This window comes from Peromyscus eremicus, chromosome 9, assembly GCF_949786415.1.
Source record: "Peromyscus eremicus chromosome 9, PerEre_H2_v1, whole genome shotgun sequence".
NCBI classification, from domain to species: domain Eukaryota; kingdom Metazoa; phylum Chordata; class Mammalia; order Rodentia; family Cricetidae; genus Peromyscus; species Peromyscus eremicus.
Genome location: NC_081425.1, coordinates 93,564,057 through 93,583,073, shown reverse-complemented (window position 1 = coordinate 93,583,073; position 19,017 = coordinate 93,564,057). Strand labels below are relative to the sequence as shown.

The 19,017-nt window shown below is 46.3% G+C and overlaps 1 protein-coding gene across 2 annotated transcripts in view; it reads right to left on the bottom strand.

The window, feature by feature from the left end:
- The window catches only part of Grid1 (glutamate ionotropic receptor delta type subunit 1), a 731,151-nt gene that overhangs the window by 411,998 nt on the left and 300,136 nt on the right, over nucleotides 1–19,017 (bottom strand). The window lies entirely within an intron of this gene.

The following is a 19,017-nucleotide window of genomic DNA, read 5'->3' as shown; positions in this document are numbered from 1 at the left end:
CCATGGTAGCCATTTCAAGGTGTGTCCTCTGGAGGCATTTAATACATTCACAATACTGTATACATTGCTATGCAGCTGTCATCTCCATCCAGTTCTAGAATGTTTTTATCACCTCCATAGGAAACCCCATGTTCATCCCGAGTGCCTGCAGTCACTCATAAACACTGACCTGCTTTCTGTCTGAATGAACTAGCCTATTATAGAATATACAATGTCCTTCCACTCAACATAATTATTTCAAATTTCACCCAACCTAAACCACATCTTAGTATTTTGTCCCTTTTTGGGGGAGAATACTATTCTATTGTGTGAACGTACCCCATTATATTATTCATTACATAGTTGATGAGCATTGGGTTGTTTCCATTCGTGGGTTAATGTGTGACTAGTGTTATGACTTCCTTACCTAATTTTAATGGATGGAACAAATAACACTCTAGATCTAAGGAGGTGTTGACAGTGACTAGGGTCATCACTCACAGAGAATACAGAGCTGTTCCTCCTGAGGTCCCTGTGAGACCAGAATTTCTTCAGGAAAAGATGTTAGCTGCTGGCTCTTTATCTATACACACTGTCTGTTTTGCATCAAACACTGCCATGTGTTTCCTCGGCTCAGAATTCCTAATTGATTTATTGACATAAAACCAAGGCTCATATTACAATAGTCATTAAAGAAACTGTTAATCATTAACCTGTAACTACTGTCATCAAGAAGCTCTCGTTCGCTGCATATAGATGAGGGAAGAGAATGGAAGTATGTGAGCACTTAGCTCATGCCACGCTCTGCTCTGAGCCAGCTCCTTTATGGACATTCTCTGACTGGATCCTCACAAGCAGCCGTGTAAGGAAGAAATAACATCCCCTGATACATAGACAGGAAAATCCAAGCTCCAAGAGGTGAACTGATTTGTCTCCAATCACACTAATGAGAGACTGAGCTGGCACTCAGCCACCAGGTGTGAGTGTCTTAGAAGCTGTCTTCCGGGTCACAGCCAATGCTTCTTGACAGACTAATTAATAGTGAGTCCACAGAGCCTGGTCCCATCACGTCCTTGTCCTCTGCCCAATCAAACTGGGAGCATGGAAATTCTGCAAATATACAGAACTTCTATTGGTTGCTACTGTGTGGGGGGTAATTCTACCTCCTCCATTCTGGAAAGGGTGTGGAACATGGCAAAGCTGTGGAATTTGAATCCTGATCAAAGGCCTAGGAGCCAGGGTCTCTAGTGTACCCACATTTACCACATAATTTCAGGAGAGCCAGACCACTGAGCAGATCCTGCTCTTCCTGGGAAAATAAGAGTGGTTAGAGGAAATAGGTTGATTGCCTAGGATGTTCTAAGAGTGATTTCAATTGCCTTTAGATAAAATATTTCAATGTGCTCATGTGCATATTCATAAGGCAGAGCTAGACTTCATTCAGAACAGTTGAATGTTAGGGGCTCAGCACTTGCCATATAAAATACTCTCCAGACAGCCAGGGCTTCCCTTGAGCAGGCCTCTCAGCCAGAGCCCAAGAATCAGGGCATCCACCATTGTTTCTGAGCATCCTTAAGGGAAAAGGTACCTATGGGCCATTGGAAAGGGGCACACCCATAAATATGAGTGATAGGTTTATAACTAAATGAGGACTCCACCATATAGAACAAATTACCCATATTTAAATTTTTTTAAGTCTCAGATCTTCCAATAGACTTCCAAATCAGAAAATAGAAAAGTCAAAACTTCCCCACTAATTTGGAGAGGCAGAAAAGCTGGCACCACAGCAGCCCTCCTGAGACCAGTGTCCAGCCCTGTTCTTACCTCATGCCAGCCTTCAGTTCTCTAGGATCACAGCTTTCTACTCTTCATGTAATAGCAAATCTCAAAGCTGTGTCTGCAACTCACATTTCCTCATCTCTAGTAGGACAAGTCCACATGCCTCCTCCCCTTCCAAATGGATATGTCAGAGGTATGTCTACCTTACAAGTCCAAAACCAAACTTCCAGTTTCCATGTCCCCATTGCCATCCTAAAATCCCTTCACCCCATCAAATAGACGCACTCTTCTTGCTCAGTCGTAAGTGATGGCATTGCCTTTGACTTTTCCTTCTCTTGGGACTACATCCACACTCAGGTTCCTATCACCTGTCTTTCAAATGCATCCAAAACATGACCACTGTTCAGAGACTTTCCCTGTAGCCCTTTGTCAATGCCCATGTTACCCTCTGCCTTGATGGCACCCATGCTGTTCTTAAAGCCTCCTTCCTTTCCACGTCCTGCTACTTTCTCTTCTCCACAGCAGATTTGCTCAAACTTTCTGCTAGCTTCCTACTTGGAGTCAAATCTGATTTCCTTAGAAAGCTTCTCAGGGCCCTAACCAACTGGATGCTAGGTGACTCTTGAGTGTGCCAAACATGCATCCTGACCCATGGCTGCTCTTCCTCCAAGGTTCCAGTGGCTCATCTCATGCCCACTCCAGACTTCTCAAATGTCTCCACTCCAGCATGGCTCCCCTCACCCTTCTCTCTGTCCTCCTTCCTCATCTTTATTTTTTTCACGGTATTTTTAACCACAAGATGTGTCTATGTGGTCATGTGGTCATTATCTGTCTCACTTCATCAGACAGTAAGCTCTATGATGAAGGGGAGTTTGGTCTGGCTCACAGATGCAGCTCATCAGCTGGCATGAGGCACATTAGTTGTAGGAGAGAGAGAAAGAAACATTACAAACACTTCAAGCCCAGAAAGCATGCCCAAATACAAATAGCTAGAACAGAGAGCAGCCCAAATGTCTGTTAGCCTGAGCTAGCCAGCTCGTATGCCTTTTCCCTTTCCTCAACAGTGAGTTGTCACTCTGGACCATAGACTTTGTTAAAATTGATATCGATGTCCTGAGTCAAGCAGGAGAACTGAAGATAGATACCACTTCCAAGAAAAATGTGAAAAATAAATGTTATGGTAATAAATTGCCCATGATCTAATTATCACCATCAAACAATTATTAAGCGCTCATGAGCACATGGTGTCCTGCTCAGCATGCTCCTCAGAGAGAGAAAGAACTAGAAAAGCAGACAACAGGAGGCCCATTAATGTGACTGATGTTTCAGCCTTCCACATCATCCAAGGGATGCGAAAGAAAGCAGAGTGAGAGAAGGCTAGAAGCCGAGCGTAGACTTCATTTTCAATAGTCCATTCTAACTAAGCCTGTGGGGAAACCACTTGCAACTTTTATGGCTTCTCCCTGAACAAACGTGGGCTATAAGATAGCCCAAAAGGACACCCAGACAGCAAGGCACTGCTGAGTCCTTGCCAAGACTGTCGGCTGATGAATCATCCCACAGCCATCTCTATCTGAGCCAAGTCTCCAAGCTACCCAGGTACCCAGCCTTGCAAGAATGGTAGCCCTCTCCCATTATAACCACAGAACTAAAAGGCCCCTATAGAAATGGGAAGCTGCAGAAGGTAACTATCACTAATACAGCATGAACACCAATTCCTCTAACCGGCTCCTAGTGCTAAAGGCACGAAGTGCATTCCTGCTAAGTCAAGCAGGGATTAGGCTGTGGGTCAGAGGCCATCACTCTGTACTATCTCATCCCCATCTACCCTGGGCCTCCCTTGTGGAAAATGAAGATTCAGCATCTACACCTGAATTCATTGAAAAACATCTTCGAAAAATAGTGTTATTCAAATGTATAACATCAGAATCATAGCTTGTATGTAAACTTATCCTTCAGGGTAATCAAATAGAAATCCCAAGGCTCCTGAAATGTTGTTAATATTTAATTTTTTTTAATGATGTACTTATAGGTGTGCTAACACAGCTAATGGTATCATGGAAACAGCTATCCTTAGGTGTGCCCAGAAAAACAGAGAATTTTTTTTAATTAAGAAATTTTTTTATTCATGTTACATACTGCCACAGATCCCACTCTCTTCCCTCCTCCCACCCCTCCAGCCTTCTCCCCTCACTTACCCCCCATTCCCACCTCCAACAAGGTATGACCTCCCATGGAGAGTCAGCAGAGTCTGGTACATTCAGTAAAAGCAGTTCCAAGCACCTCCCCCTGCATCAAGGCTGTGTGAGGTGTCCCACTATAGGTAGTGGGCTCCAAAAAGCCTGCTCATTCACCAGCAATGGATCCTGATCCTACTGCCAGGGGGCTCCTTAAGCAGATCAAGCTACACAACTGTCTAGCTTATGCAGAGGGCCTAGTCCAGTCCCGTGAAGGCTTCACAGCTGTTGGTCTAAATTTCATGAATTCCCACTAGTTTGGTTTGGTTGTCTCTGTAGGTATCCTCATCATGACCTTGATGCCCCTTGCTCATAGAATCCCTCTTCTCTCTCTTTGACTGGACTCCTGGAGCTCAGCCTGGTGCTTGGCTGTGGATCTCTGCATCTGCTTCCATCAGTTATTGGGAAAAGGCTCTATGATGACAGTTAGGGTATTCACCGATCTGATTATTGGGGTAAGCCAGTTCAGGCACCCACTATTGTTAGTAGTCTAAGTTGGGGTCATCCTTGTGGATTCCTGGGAACCTCCCTAGTCCCCGGTTTCTCCCTATCCCCATGATGTCTCCTTGTATCATGGTGTCTCTTTCATTGCTCTCCCACTCCGTCCCTGTTTCAGCTCAACTATCCTGTTCCCTTATGTTCTCATCACCCATCCCCTATCCTCCATTTCCCCCCCTCATCCCCAGTTTACTCATGGAGATCTCAGAATGGCTAAGATCAAAAACACTGATGACAGCTTATATTGGAGAGAATGTGGAGTAAGGGGAACACTCCTCCACTGTTGGTGGGAGTGTAAATTTGTACAGCCACTTTGGAAATGAGTATGGCAGTTTATCAGAAAACTGGGAATCAACCTACCTCAAGACTCAGTGATACCACTCTTGGGCATATACCCAAGGGATGCTCAATCATACCACAAGGACACTTGCTCAACTATGTTCATAGCAGCATTATTCATACTAACCAGAACCTGGAAACAACCTAGATGCCACTCAACTGAAGAATGGATAAAGAAAATGTGGTACATATACACAATGGAGTACTACTCAGCAGTAAAAAAAAAAAAACAAAAAACAAAAACGACATCATGAAATTTGTAGGCAAATGGATGGAACTAGGAAATATCATCCTGAGTGAGGTAACCCAGACTCAGAAGGACAAACATGGTATGTACTCACTCATAAGTAGATACTAGATGTAAAGCACAGGATAACCAGACTACAATATACAGCTCCAGAGAAGCTAGCTAACAAGGAGGACCCTAAGAGGGACACATGGATCACCCTGGGAAGGGGAAAACAGAGAATCTTAATTCTGCTTTCAAAGTTTTGAATTCTGTGTATGTGAACAAGTATGTGCATGTAGAATATATATAAATGTCATTAGACAGGATCTGTATTTTTTTAAAAATCAACCAAAGAAGAGTCCACCATGGAACAAATGAAAAGAAAGGCACCCAGCTGACACACACTTCCCAGCCATAAGCATCTAGCAAACCCTTCTAGGTAGTCATCTAGCAAACCCTTCACCAAGATCTTTTTTTTTTTTAATTTTTATTTTGCAATACAATTAAGTTCTACATACAGGCACAGATTCCCTTGTTCTCCCCCCTCCCGCCCCCCTCACCTTCCCCCCAGCCCGCCCCCCATTCCCATCTCCTCCAGGGCAAAGCCTTCCCCACAGACTGAGATCAACCTGGTGAACTCAGTCCAGGTAGGTCCACTCCCCTCCTCCCAGGCCGAGCCAAGGGACCCTGCATAGGCCCCAGGTTTCAAACAGCCGACTCATGCAATGAGCACAGGACCCGGTGCCACTGCCTGGATGCCTCCCAAACAGATCAGGCCAATCAACTGTCTCACCCCCTCAGAGGGCCTGATCCAGTTGGTGACCCCTCAGCCATTGGCTCATAGTTCATGTGTTTCCATTCATTTGGCTATTTGTCTCTGTGCTTTATCCGACCTTGGTCTCAACAATTCTCTCTCATATAAACCCTCCTCATTCTCGCTAATTGGACTCCCAGAGATCCACCTGGGGCCTAGTCATGGATCTCTGCATCCAGATCCCTCAGTAGTTGGATGAGATTTCTAGCATGACAATTAGGGTGTTTGGCCATCCCATCACCAGAGTAGGTAATTTCGGACTGTCTCTCGACCATTGCCAGCAGTCTGTTGTGGGGGTATCTTTGTGGATTTCTGTGGGCCTCTCTAGCACTTTGTTTCTTCATTTTTTTTTTTAAAGATTTATTTATTTATTATGCATACCATGTTCTGTCTGCATGTACACCTGCAGGCCAGAAGAGGGCACCAGATCTCATTACAGATGGTTGTGAGCCATCATGTGGTTGCTGGGAATCGAACTCAGGACCTCCAGAAGAGCAGCCAGTGCTCTTAACCACTGAGCCATCCCTCCAGCCCCCGAAGATCATCTTAGTGGATATGCAAGGAACCAGGAGTCAGGGTAGCTTTGTCTATATTATAGAGGGGAGAAAAGCGAAGCTCCATGAGGACTGTGACTTACCCACAGTGAAACTATGCGCTGAAGAGCGGCACTCAAACCCTTGTCTCTCTACATTGCTATACTGCTTTCCCAGATCCATTTCCTAGCACAGGGTCTTTGCTGGGCTCCGATGGCATCTGGAAAGTCCTCTATAATAACATTCACGGCAAGATCACATTATGTTAATCTATTCTCTCATTGATTTCCCTCACTAGACTGAGCTGCTGAGGACAAGAGCCTTGAATATCTTCTCACCTTTGTATCCCAATACTGTGCCTGGATAGATGAATAATGGGCAAGTGAGTGGGTGGGTGATGGATGGATCGGTGAATGAACTAATAGAGCATACATAAGTGAACAGATGGATGAGTAGTTAGATGAACAGATAGGTGATTGATTTATAGACAGGTGAGTATGGGTGGTTGGATAGATTGATTGGTGAATATATCAGTGCATGGATTATTATAATTAGATAAGTAAATGATTGAAAGTTGATAGAAGAGAGAGAGAGACAGAGACAGAGACAGAGACAGAGGTTAGTGGGTGAATGGGTGGATAAATGGATACATAAAATTACAAAGAGCTTGCAGGATCTAGGTTCTAGCTAGCCTTCATGTAACATCGTTATCTGGACATGATGCACTTGTATGCACTAGATGAAGGCTGATCAGTCAAAAGGCCATGTCTATAACCACAGTCTTAGCAACAGCCTTTATGTCAACTCTTCAGTTCTACTAGGTCTGTTACCTGTCCATCGTGGAAGGTGGGTGATACTACTTAACAGCTCTGACATGGATTTCTCTGGAAAAGGAAATTCCATGCTACCAGATGCTGTTCTTATCCATACAGCTGTCCAATCCTCTCCTTAGCCAGGCTGAATTACTTAATTCAATCCTTCAAGATGGAGTTTCAAAGGTTGGTTAATTATAAGTTACAAAAAAAAATTCCTGCACATCCCTTTTACATTTACAGCTGTCTAATTTCATCAAGTGCCCACTGATGGAGGACAGTGAGCAGCTAAGCCTTCCTGATATTGGCAATCCTGGCACAGAAGGCTCCACCATGAACGGTTATCTATGCTCAAAGCAGGCTGGTAGCGGGTCTGCGAGGTGGACCAGAGTCCACTTAGTGCTAAACTTTTCATGGATTCAACAGATATTTTACTAAATACTCATTGGTTCTTAACCTTAGCTAGGTATCAGGTATGCCCTAGGGAACAATATAATATGGTGATGGAGGAGAGAAAAGATGATGAGTATAAAACACAATGAACACATCCATACGGTTAATCAACACATCTGTAAGGTGAGATACACACTGACAGCGCCAACAGCGGAAGCTCAGAGAGAAGAACATGACGGGCAGGGGGCAGGGGGAGGTAAAAACGGAAAAATGTCAGAACACTGACATCATTAGACACAAGGAGTAGGAGACTAGGGATAAAGCTTTGCAGAGCCTCCTACAGCCTACCCTGAATGGAGTTGAGAGTTTCCACAATGGGCAAGGCTATTGGGCACCTCAGCAAATGACCTAAACTAAATCACATTTAGGGGTGATCAGCCTGGGATACCAACTTGGAAGGAAGCCTAAAGAAGCAGAAGGGGGTGGCACTCAGGCAACACTCATCAAGAGAAGAATGCCCAAGACTACCAAGTCTAGAGCAGATAGACCTTGTCAGACTGGTGACAGGTCCACTCAGAGGCAGTGACTGTGCGTTCTCCAAAGCCAGATGATGCTATCTGGGGAATTTTAGCCCGGAAGGACACAGCAATTTCCTTGAATAGTTGCTTTGAGTTTATTCCTAGGACAGACGTCTCCCTAAATCTGTTGACAAAACCAAGCTCTGAGGCCATTCAATTGTGAACCACGATGGATCTTCCAAAGCTTGAGAAGCCTTAGAAGCAGTTCTTGGTACTCTAACCATGCTATGTTCAACATAAGGACAACCAGTCAGAGATCAACACCCTGTCCTTCCAGGGAGTCAGAGCACTCTCATGCGGCCAGCGGAGGCCTGGTGCCTGCTGACTTAGAAACTGAAGGCCTCAGGCCAACCTGCCAGGCGCTTGCACTACTGACAGATGGAGACTTCTGGCTTTACAGGGCACCGTGAGGAATGATGGGAATGTACAGTCATGACGCAGGCAGCTCAGACACCAGCCCACAGCTTCTTGAGCTAGAGGAAACACTTCACTCCCCCACACTCCGTGGCTTCCCACTCAGTGGCTAAAACAATGTAGGCTACATTGCAAATCAAAATAAGCAACAGTGCATTTTATAATTAGCCACAACTTGACAAATTAATTAGTACAACAGCACAGTGTGTTCCCTGAAGCATGGCTTACTATATTTTGCTTGGAGAATATATGTCACAAATTACAGATGTATTATTCAAGGCACTTATGCAATCAGAGTGCATTCTAAAGGTGCCCTTTTGATACCACATTCTGAGATAAAACGAGGGCTCAAGGCAGCTAGAAAAAGCTACCAGCAAACCTACCATCCAAGCTTCAAGCTACAAAGGTGTTTGCAAAGATTTACTTCTTTTCCTGGAAGCAGAACAAAAGCTGTCAGGGACCAACATCTGGCCTCTGGGAAGAGCTAATGACAATTAGTTACTTGGAATGTGTGAAGTGGCGGAGAATCTGGGCCCCCAGAGACTTGGAGCCCGATGATCCAAAGCATGCAGACCAGGGTCCCAAGCGTGTATACTAGCTGCACGGTGTTGGTTGAGTGTCTCAGGGGGAAACGGATGTAGTGATAATGATAGGAACACCTACCTTGCAGGGTTACTGGAAGGACTGAGGTGATGCCTCATACGAAGTGTATAGAGCAGAGCCTAGTCCGTGGGAAGGGCTAGTAAAAGTCACTTCTCTTTGGACCAGGAAATGGCTCGGTGTGTAAAGCACCTGCTATGCAAACATGAGAACCCGAAGTCCCCATAAGATGAGCAAAGCTGGAAACAGCAGCATGTCTCAGTAACACAAGGCCTTCTATGGTAAAATGGAGGGCTAAAGGGCTTCCTTGGAAGCTCATGGGCTAGTTAGTAGATAATTACAAAGAGAAACCCTGTCTCAAACAAGATGGAAGGGAAGGACCAACACAGAAGGCTATCCTCTGACATGTGTTCCTGAACTCACACAAATATACATATGTGTGCATGTGCACACACACATACACACACACACACACACACACACACACACACACCCATCATACACTAAAATAAGAAAGAAAGAAAAAAATAAAAAGTCACTATTCTTATTCCAAGATGTATGTCCCTAGAAGGCTGAAGAAGGCATGACCTCAGGAAGCCTTGCAGGCAGGTCCATGTATGCCTTGAAGACATATATTCCTCCTCTGAGGACAGCCGAGAGCTTATTACTTAATTTTACTGGCTCAGAATCTCAAACATGGCTTCTCTTGGCGGACCAGCCAAGTTCACAGGAGTACATGTACACACCAAAAGGCCATTGGTGACTGAGCAGCAAGAACTGTGGCCAGCACTGTGTTGGCAAGTGTTTAACATCCAGCTCTCTGCAGCAGGGAGCCCTGGGCTGTGTATCATCTCTCTTCCATTGTTTTATAGTGTGGCTTCCCAAATTCCTAAGTTGAAGCTCTAATGCTCAGGAACTTGGAATGAGGCTGTATTTGGAATGGATGCCTTTAATGAAGAAGTTAAGTTAAAATTGGGTTCTATAGGAAAGCCACAATCCACAATGACTGCTGGGGAGATTGGTACGTGCATACAGAGAGAACACATACATATGCACACACAGCTCAGTGATGTGAAGACAACTAGGACACACACACACACACACACACACACACACACACACACCCCTCAGTGATGTGAAGACAACTAGGACATACACACACACACACACACACACCTCAGTGATGTGAAGACAACTAGGACACACACACACACACACACCTCAGTGATGTGAAGACAACTAGGACACACACACACACACACACACACACACACACACACACACACCTCAGTGACGTGAAGACAACTAGGACATACACACACACACACACACACACACACACACACACACACACACCTCAGTGATGTACAGAGCTACCTCCAAGCCAAAAAAAAAAGGCCTCAGCAGAAACCAGCTCTGTTGACACTGTGATTCAGAACTCCACCTGCAAAACTGTGTGAGAATGAAGGTCAGTTGTTAAAGGCACCCAGCCTGGGGTATACTGGCACAGCAGGGCAGCACACTAATATTCCTGGCATGACCAACTTCAAGCTTGCAGTGTGACATCCCTAAAGGGACAGAATGAGAGCAGGTGCACAGGAGTGGCTCTCACAAGTGAGGACATGGTAGGTCAAAAAACGACTGCTAAAATCAAGCCTGGGACTGCAGTCTCTTCCCAGGACAGGCTCTGCTCTTTCCTTGAAGGGATCAAGGGGTCTTAGCCAAATGCACTCTACAGAGGTGGTGTGTTTGCCAAGGAACCTATGATCCCATTAGCTTTAGGTGCTGTGCTCTAGACTGGGGTCGGGGGTAGATCTAAGACCTCTTGTACAGTTTACGTAGCCAATATTGGCCTCTGTGACTATCCTTCACCTTGGCTTCCTGGCAGACCAACCTCCAACCTGGTCCTTTCCAATGGCTCATTTTGAACTTTCTCCTTCAGACTTTTGGGCATGTCTGTAGAGGTGAACTTTGCGCTAGTAAATGCTGTAGCCCTTCAAAAGCAATCCTATTGCTCATATTTCCTAGTTCTGGTAGTGTCTCCTTGTCACAGCCCCCACCCCTGTCCTCACCAGGATGATTTTTTAAATCCCATATCCTACTTCAAGCCAAAATCATCCCGGTAGTGTGAGCAAGCCAAACAGTGAGCAAAGCCCCACCAGTTTTGCTTCCTAAAGAGTTCTATAACCCAGCCTCATCCTACATCCCTACTGTTACAGGCATGAATGGGAGTCTAGAGAGCATCTACTGGGATATCCAAGTTCTTACGTCCCAGAACAAGAAACTGGACCAAGGGCACAGTGGTAGAAAGAGAGACAACTCATTGGGAAAAGCCACATGTTCTCTTTCCCTGTGTTTTCAGAGATCCTAAAGAAGCAAGATCACCCTTTCGATATACTAAAGAGAAGGCTGCAGTGCTCTGGCTATTCTCAGACTGCTTGCTGGGGAAGCTGACTAAGTGGAGGGCAGACTTACAGCTGAATCTCTCCGGGTATAGCCTGAAGGAGGCACATCACAGGGAAAGAGCAGCAAGTCCACGTCTGGATTCAGCACCCAAACAAGCATGTTGTCTAGCAATAAAACAGATGTTTCTAAATAGGTCCAGTGCTCTCAGAAGAACTGGGTATAAATAATTCGCCCCCAGAAGCAGAATGTGGGTGTCAGGAAAACACATATGGGGTTCTGCCGCCTCGTGCCCAGGTGGAGGAAGAAACGCTGGGAGGCAGGATTGTCTCATCTCCACTGAAGAGGGTGCACTCTGGGATGTACTGAATGGGGCACATTCAATGAAACACCGAATCTGCCCCCATTTCAGGAGAGCCGCCACAGAGGTGATAGGATCTGAACACTGTGGATGGCTGGCCAGAGATGCTCTCTGGACCACAAGTTGGGGGATGCAGATGCAGCTCCTGGCACTCTCTGCACCTCTACTCCCGTCTACCCTCTCTTCTTTGTACCTATCCTCTCTCTCACTGCCTCTTTCTCACACACTTGTACGTGTCTCCTGTGATCTGGATATCCATCGTGGACCGCTGAAGGTGACCACTCCACTCCACCCACTCATGCACAAAATGTCCGAGAACGTCTTAGACCAGTGAATTCAGCGGCAATTCTCCTGCCATCTGTATCCTGCAAAGGCACCCAGGATGAGTCCTGGGACAACTCTGGGAGACCTCACAGAACCACCTCTTCAAGGCCTGCAGTCTTGCAGACACTAGTAGAGCATGTGTCTTGCACTGGTCTCAAGTGGGCAACAAGGGACTCTAGACTGCAAGTCCGTGAGTCACAGGGAAGAGGCTGTAAAACCCTCTAGGTAAAGCTGTTGAAGGGGGCTGACGAGGAGCGGGTAGGGGAACTGATGGTTACTTTCTCTGGTAGAGCCAACGGAGAACAACCTGAAGCATCCTGGTGATCCTAACGTGCACACTCTCTGGGCTCTACGTCCAGCCTGCTTTGTCTTGACAACGCAACTGTAACTTAGAACAGCCCACTGACCATCAAGCCACAGTTTCGGGTCCATAAAACCTGTTTTCCGCCCACAGCTCCTGCAGCGTGTAACAGAGAATAGTGAGTAACCAAAGCCCATGACCAAGGAGTTACTCTGCAAAGTCTAGGCCATCAGCCCTGTCATCAGGATGGCATACAGAGAGGCAGAGCTTCCTGAGGAAGCTTTAGTGGAACCCAAACTGTTCTCACCACTTCACCTGGTATTAACATGCCAACTCTGCCCCAGATAGCTGAAGCCTGCTACAGAGGGCCCTTCCACCTGAGCAGGTGAGCCCTCTTTCCCAGGTGCCAGATTTACCCAAGGGTCCTACTCAAGGGGACCAAGCAAGGCCCAGTGGCAGCACCCCCTATGGTCTCCATGAACTTTTGCTGATAGTCCAAGCCCGAGAGGAAAGAAGCTGTGGAGGTACCCAGAGGAGGCTACAAGGCTTCATTCAAGTCCTATAAATGGTTACATGAGCTCCGAGGTTCTTATAATGCCCTCCTCAATCCCTTCCTGCTAGATGGCTGTCCCAATTTCATGAGACAGGCAGGAGGTACGCCTCCATGTTTGCAGCCTCTCCTCAGCCAGGGGGAAGTGAGTCAGCTGCTGCCCTCCTGCACCCTAGCCCATCCTCTCAGCCCTGGGCTGGGACCCCTCCCTCTCCGCTCTCTCCCTCCATCTCCCCTAAGTGCCTCAGAAAGAAACGGTGGTGTGGAGAGAACTGGAGATGCCCATGCCGAGTGAAACAAGGCACAAGCAGAGGCCAAGTCGTTCATGCAGACCCTTCGGAAGGTTTTTCTTCTAGAAGCCAGACTGGACATTGAAGCTAGCCCAGACGGAAGGAGCAAAGGAGAGAGAGGCAGGGGTGAGGAAAGCCTGACCCGTGGGTTCCTACTGGTAGGAAGAGGCGAGAAGTCCTGGCCTTGTACTGCAGAGAAAGCAGACTAGACAAACGTTCTACACATTCATTCCGAAGGGCTAGAAAAATGAGTTGGAAGTTTTTTATCATAAAGAAATGACAGATGCCTGAGTTCCCGGATGTTTAGCCCAATTTAAGCATTACACACACATACCAAAAGCATCACAGTATCCCACGAAAATACTCATTTTGTATTTTCAGTGCCTGTTACAAACTAATTTTTAAAAAAAATTTAAATCCACTAAGAAGAAACACAGAACCCAGGGACCATCACCTAGAAAAAGATTCTCTGCATCCCAGTAGCATAATTACATCATGAAGCGGGAACTTATTGATGGCGAGGAGGCAGGGCCAAACATTGAGGAGGGAAGCAGGGAGCCAAGGACATTGGAGTGGGGAGCATCTTGCTCCTCCCCCCACCCCACCCCCGCCCCTGCACCAGGAGCATCTCCCCTGGGCCCAGCCAGCAGCTCTCCTGCAGGCCTCTTGCCTCAGGCCCCTCCAGGCAGCTCTCATTACTGCAGGATGGGCTCCAGAGGCCCAGGCCCAGGTGAGGGCCCATGTGGGCAGGCTGCAGGCTATAGGTGACCTATCTCAGTCTGCATCTGGCTAGAGCATCAATTTGCTCCCTCACAAACTCAGCTCAACTGAATTCGGTAAAACCCACTCTGGAACTGCATACTACGTCGTAAACAATCTAACTCCCAGAGTTCTGGCCACTCTTAGAAAAACAACTTCTCACATGCCCCATTTCCGCTTCCCAAATGTTGCTGCCTCTTATGGTGAATTTCACCAAGTCACAGAAAGTGGCCCTTTCCAGGGCTTCAGACAGTGAGATCTTTACCTACAACGTGACATAGCTCCATGTAATGTGACTAATACATGTCAATGGAAAATGAAAACGAAACTACTTTGTATGATTATTGGGAGACTCAATAACCATTATCTACAATGTAGTGGGTAGCCATTCCAGCTTTGGTCTGGAAGTTCCAACCCCCATTGAGGCTTCGGTAACTATCACGCCTACAAGGCAGGGCCAAGAGAGGGCCCTGAAGACCCGAGATCCAGATGCACTGCCCTCTCTTGGTTCCTGGACCCTGGACAATGGAGGTGGACCGAGCAGAGTTCTCCAGAGAACACCGACGGACTGCGCTACACCTTTCCCAGACCCTGTGACCTACCTATCCCTTCATTTGTAAGTTATGCCATTAAATAAACCTCCCTTTTAACTATGTGGAGTGGCCTTAATAATTTCACCAATACTACAATGCGCATTGAAATGTGAGAAAGTAAATTCCACGTTATATATAACACCAGTTTATATCTACTTCCAGCCTAGGCAGGGCAGAAACAGTGCTCCTGACCCATAGGACGGACCCATCACTCCTGACAGCAGGATTTGCGAGGACAGAGAGGAGCGAAGCCATGCCGGATTCTCTGCCCTCTATGTCTAACAGGCGCTAGATACATAGTAAGTGTCATATCCATGTCTGCTGGGTGAAAGAGCAAGGGAATCAATAGCATTCCCCTGTAGGGTCTGTCTGTCTTCATTCCCAGGCAAGGCTTCCCACAACCTGCCTCCGTCCCCTACTCGCTGATCAGAGCACATACACTTCAAAACAGCCTTGACCTAAGTGGCGTCAACACATCAGCAAGTGGACTTGACAGTGGTTACATCTGCAGAGGAAGGAAGGCTGGAAACCTTGAGGATCCAAAGAAGAGACCCCATTTGTTTACAAAAGGACAACCAGGTATCCGGAAAAGCAACTCTGTCTGCTCTTATTCTTCTCTGTGGCATGGAGAGTAAATTACAAAGTCAGTCTTCCCAGGGGTTCTGAGACCTTACCTCCCAAGAGCAACCTTATTCAAAACAGGAGAATCTAATTGCAAAAATAGCCATTAGAGGCAATGCACAACCACACAGAATCCCCAGCTCTTTGGGATGTGTAAGCAGCAGAGGGGAGGAGACAAGCAGCTTAGTGATTTCCAGGCTTCCAGGGGCCTCACATAGTCACATTTCTCTTCTAAAGGGAAGTCAAAGCCCCATGTTCTTGGGTAGAACCTGGCAGCTTGTCGTCATAAGTTATCTCACATGTACTAGAGTAAATGCTACTTTGACTGCTGAAGAGAATGTTGCAGCAATAAATCCTGGGCCAAAACAAGAACATCTTTAGGCGCCACCTCAGTGCCAGACACAGGCACAAAAATTTACCACATATTAGGGGCAAATGCCATGGGCTGGTCCCACCCATCAACACTGAGAATGCAGGAGCATACTAATCCTTGTCCCCATGGAGCCCACAGACCAGTGAAAGTGGGTTATACGCAGACAAAGTGAACCAAGCTTATCATGTATGTACCAGATACTGTTGTTGGAGCAGGATGTGTACTAACTCTCTTAATCCACACAGCAGCCCCATTCAGTACATGTTGTTATCCTCCACAGGAGAAAACCAGAGCACGGAAGCAAAGAAGCTTGCCAAAAGTTGCAGCTGTTAATGAAAGAGCTGGGACCCAAACCTTGACTTTCTGCCTCTGGAAACGTCATTTCCAACCACCGCTGTCACTGGTGAGCAGAGGTCTAGAAACTCTAGGCTCCATATCTGCACACTGTGTATCAGTGCTTGCCGAGAAAAATGAACCTGTGATATGGAGATCAATAGAGTAATGGTGTCGGGGAAATTGCCTTGACAAGTGAGACCAGAATTTTTCTTATGAAGAGGACTGCCTGCTAAGGATATTCGACAACTTTTTTTTTTTTTTTTTTTTGGTTTTTCGAGACTGAGTTTTTCTGTGTAGTTTTGGAGCCTGTCCCGGATCTCACTCTGTAGACCAGGCTGGCCTTGAACTCACAGAGATTCACTTGGCTCTGCCTCCCGAGTGCTGGGATTAAAGGTGTGCGCCACCACCGCCCAGCTTCGACAACTTCTTATGGCAACAAGTGAACGGCATAAGACTGGGTGTCGATTGGCCCAATATTTCGAGAAATGAGAATACAGCCTGTGCTGTAAAGGAAAAGTGAGTGTATGGAGCTCCAGAGATGACCTGGGAGGGAAAGAGTCAGCATCAGAGAAGAAAGAGCAGGGTGGTGGGAGCATGCTGGGCCCAAATGACTGCAAAACAGCCTGCCAACCTGGAGGGAAGTCTAGCCGCCTCATGAAAGGTTTGTGATTGCTCATTGATAGGAACAGTGCTGTTACTGTGGGATACGAGCAAGGGTGCTCAGACATTCTCACTAGCTCTTGAGGCACTCAGAGACCTATGGCTAAGTTCTGGGTTGTAGTCACCATGACTACATCACATAGACAATTACAAATTCTCTCTTTGTTTCAAAATCTACTCCCCCTGAATAGTTGGCTTGATGAAAATCACATACAATAATTAAACCATAAGTTCGCCTTTATCCACCTAGATTAATCCCCCTATGACATCCAAAAGAATTAAGTCTCTTAACAAGTGACACAGTCAAGTTTTTCTCATCTTATGACAAGGATGCTCATAAAATCTCCCAGTCATCAATCACTTTTAAGCGATTTATTTACATCAGTAAGTGGTTTGAATGGTAAAACTCTTCATCAATAGGACAACAGAGGTTCAGAGAGTTCTAATAATTGCTGAGATCACACGCTTACCAAGTGACCCAGTGGGAATTCCACCCAGGTCTGCCCAACAACAGGGGCCTCTCTCAGGCTGCAGAAACGGTGATTGTGCAGCCTCAGCTTGGTACTGTTTCTCTGAGCGTCCAAACGAATGAGTACATTGAAAATAATTAGCTGCTCATACTCCGAATCAATTAATCTTAGTTAAGCTCATTGAAATCTCAGCCTCAGTTACTGAAAATACCAAACTTGAGTTGATCACCAAAGGCAGCGCCGCAGCAGGAAACTCATTCAAGTAAATGACTCAGCTCCCCGAGTTCCCTGGGACCCTGATGAGAGAGGGGAGCCTGGCAAGAGACAAAAGAGTAATCCGCAAGGGTGGAGCCCAGCCAACTCCTGCTTTCAAGGCCCAAACCGATTGCCTTTTATTAAAACATAAGCTGGAAATCACTTATTCTGCATTAGGTGATTAATAGTGTTGGCCCCTTCCTGGGACAGAGCGGCAGCCCTGAGAAATGACGCAATTACTCCCAGTGAATGGGAATATTAAGGGACTTGTTACTAACAGGGTGGTGTGTACAATTTCATGGCTAATTAGGACTTTGGGGGGAGCACCGCTACATTACCCAGTCTAAACAGAATTCCTAAGCTGCCCCTCTCTCCGTGTTTTCAAATTGTTATGAAAAAAACTTTAAGAATTAAGGAAATCAAAGATGCTCTGGGTTAATTAGAAGCCAGCAATGATTGCAGGAAATGATTTCCTGGGTAATTTTGGACCAACCAGGTCCCCGTGGCCTCTCATTCTCATGCACACCACTCTGATGCCCTCCATGGCACAGCAAAAGCACTTGGAGATGTGGTTTCCAGGGAGAAAAATGACTTTTAATCAAGACTGGGAAATGGAATTACATGTGTAATTAGATAGAAACAGCCACAAAACCACAAGCTGGGAGCTTGCTGCAGTATCAAGCCTCTGTTCTTGGGGGCCAGTGAGAACTTAGGCGTGAACTATGCTGATGAAGGTATCTGAGCTGTTGTTCTCTGGCCAACTAGAAGTTCCCAGGAGAGAACTAACAGTTGCTCTGTACTCATTAGAAACAGCCCGCGTGCTGATGCGGGCTGCATTCTTTCTGTGGCCTTCTGCTTTGTACTCTCCTGTCTATGACCTAAAGTTTACCATCCTCACATCAAAATGAGCACATTTCCATCTTTCTCACTTTGAGGAGACACAGATGTCCCCAGAAAAAGCCAGACTTTTCAAAGCTCCAAGATCAGAGGTCACAAATCCAGTGCTCTAATCTATGTTCACTTCAAGTTCATAGGCATACAAAGTCCCATACTTATTTTAACAGAGACAATGATTCCTGCAACCTCCTCACCAAGGTCACTTGAGTGTCCATCTTATTCAAAAAAAAGTAGGACAAAGAGGTAGCCACTGCCTGAGATTCAATACACTCACTTCTCTGGAAACTTCGCAAAGCCATGCCAAGGCCCTCAAGAAAGAAGGCACCCAAACTCCTGAGACCTAATATTCTAAATTAAGGAGGCCCGCTAAGTAATCCAGAGTGTCTCTTCCTGGGCCAAAAGCAGGCAGAGTTGTGCAAAAAGACCTGGAAACAAAATAACTTCAAGAAAAGGGAGGTTTAGGACCATGGCCTGGACTCAATCCCTGAGGGAAAAGGTCTGTGGCAATTTCTAGCTAATGGCAAAGGCCTCTTCCCTCCTGAGGCAGACTCAGTGTTTGAAAGTACCATAGGATGGAAGACAGGAACACAGAGTATTGTGGGTTCATGTAGCCTGAAGC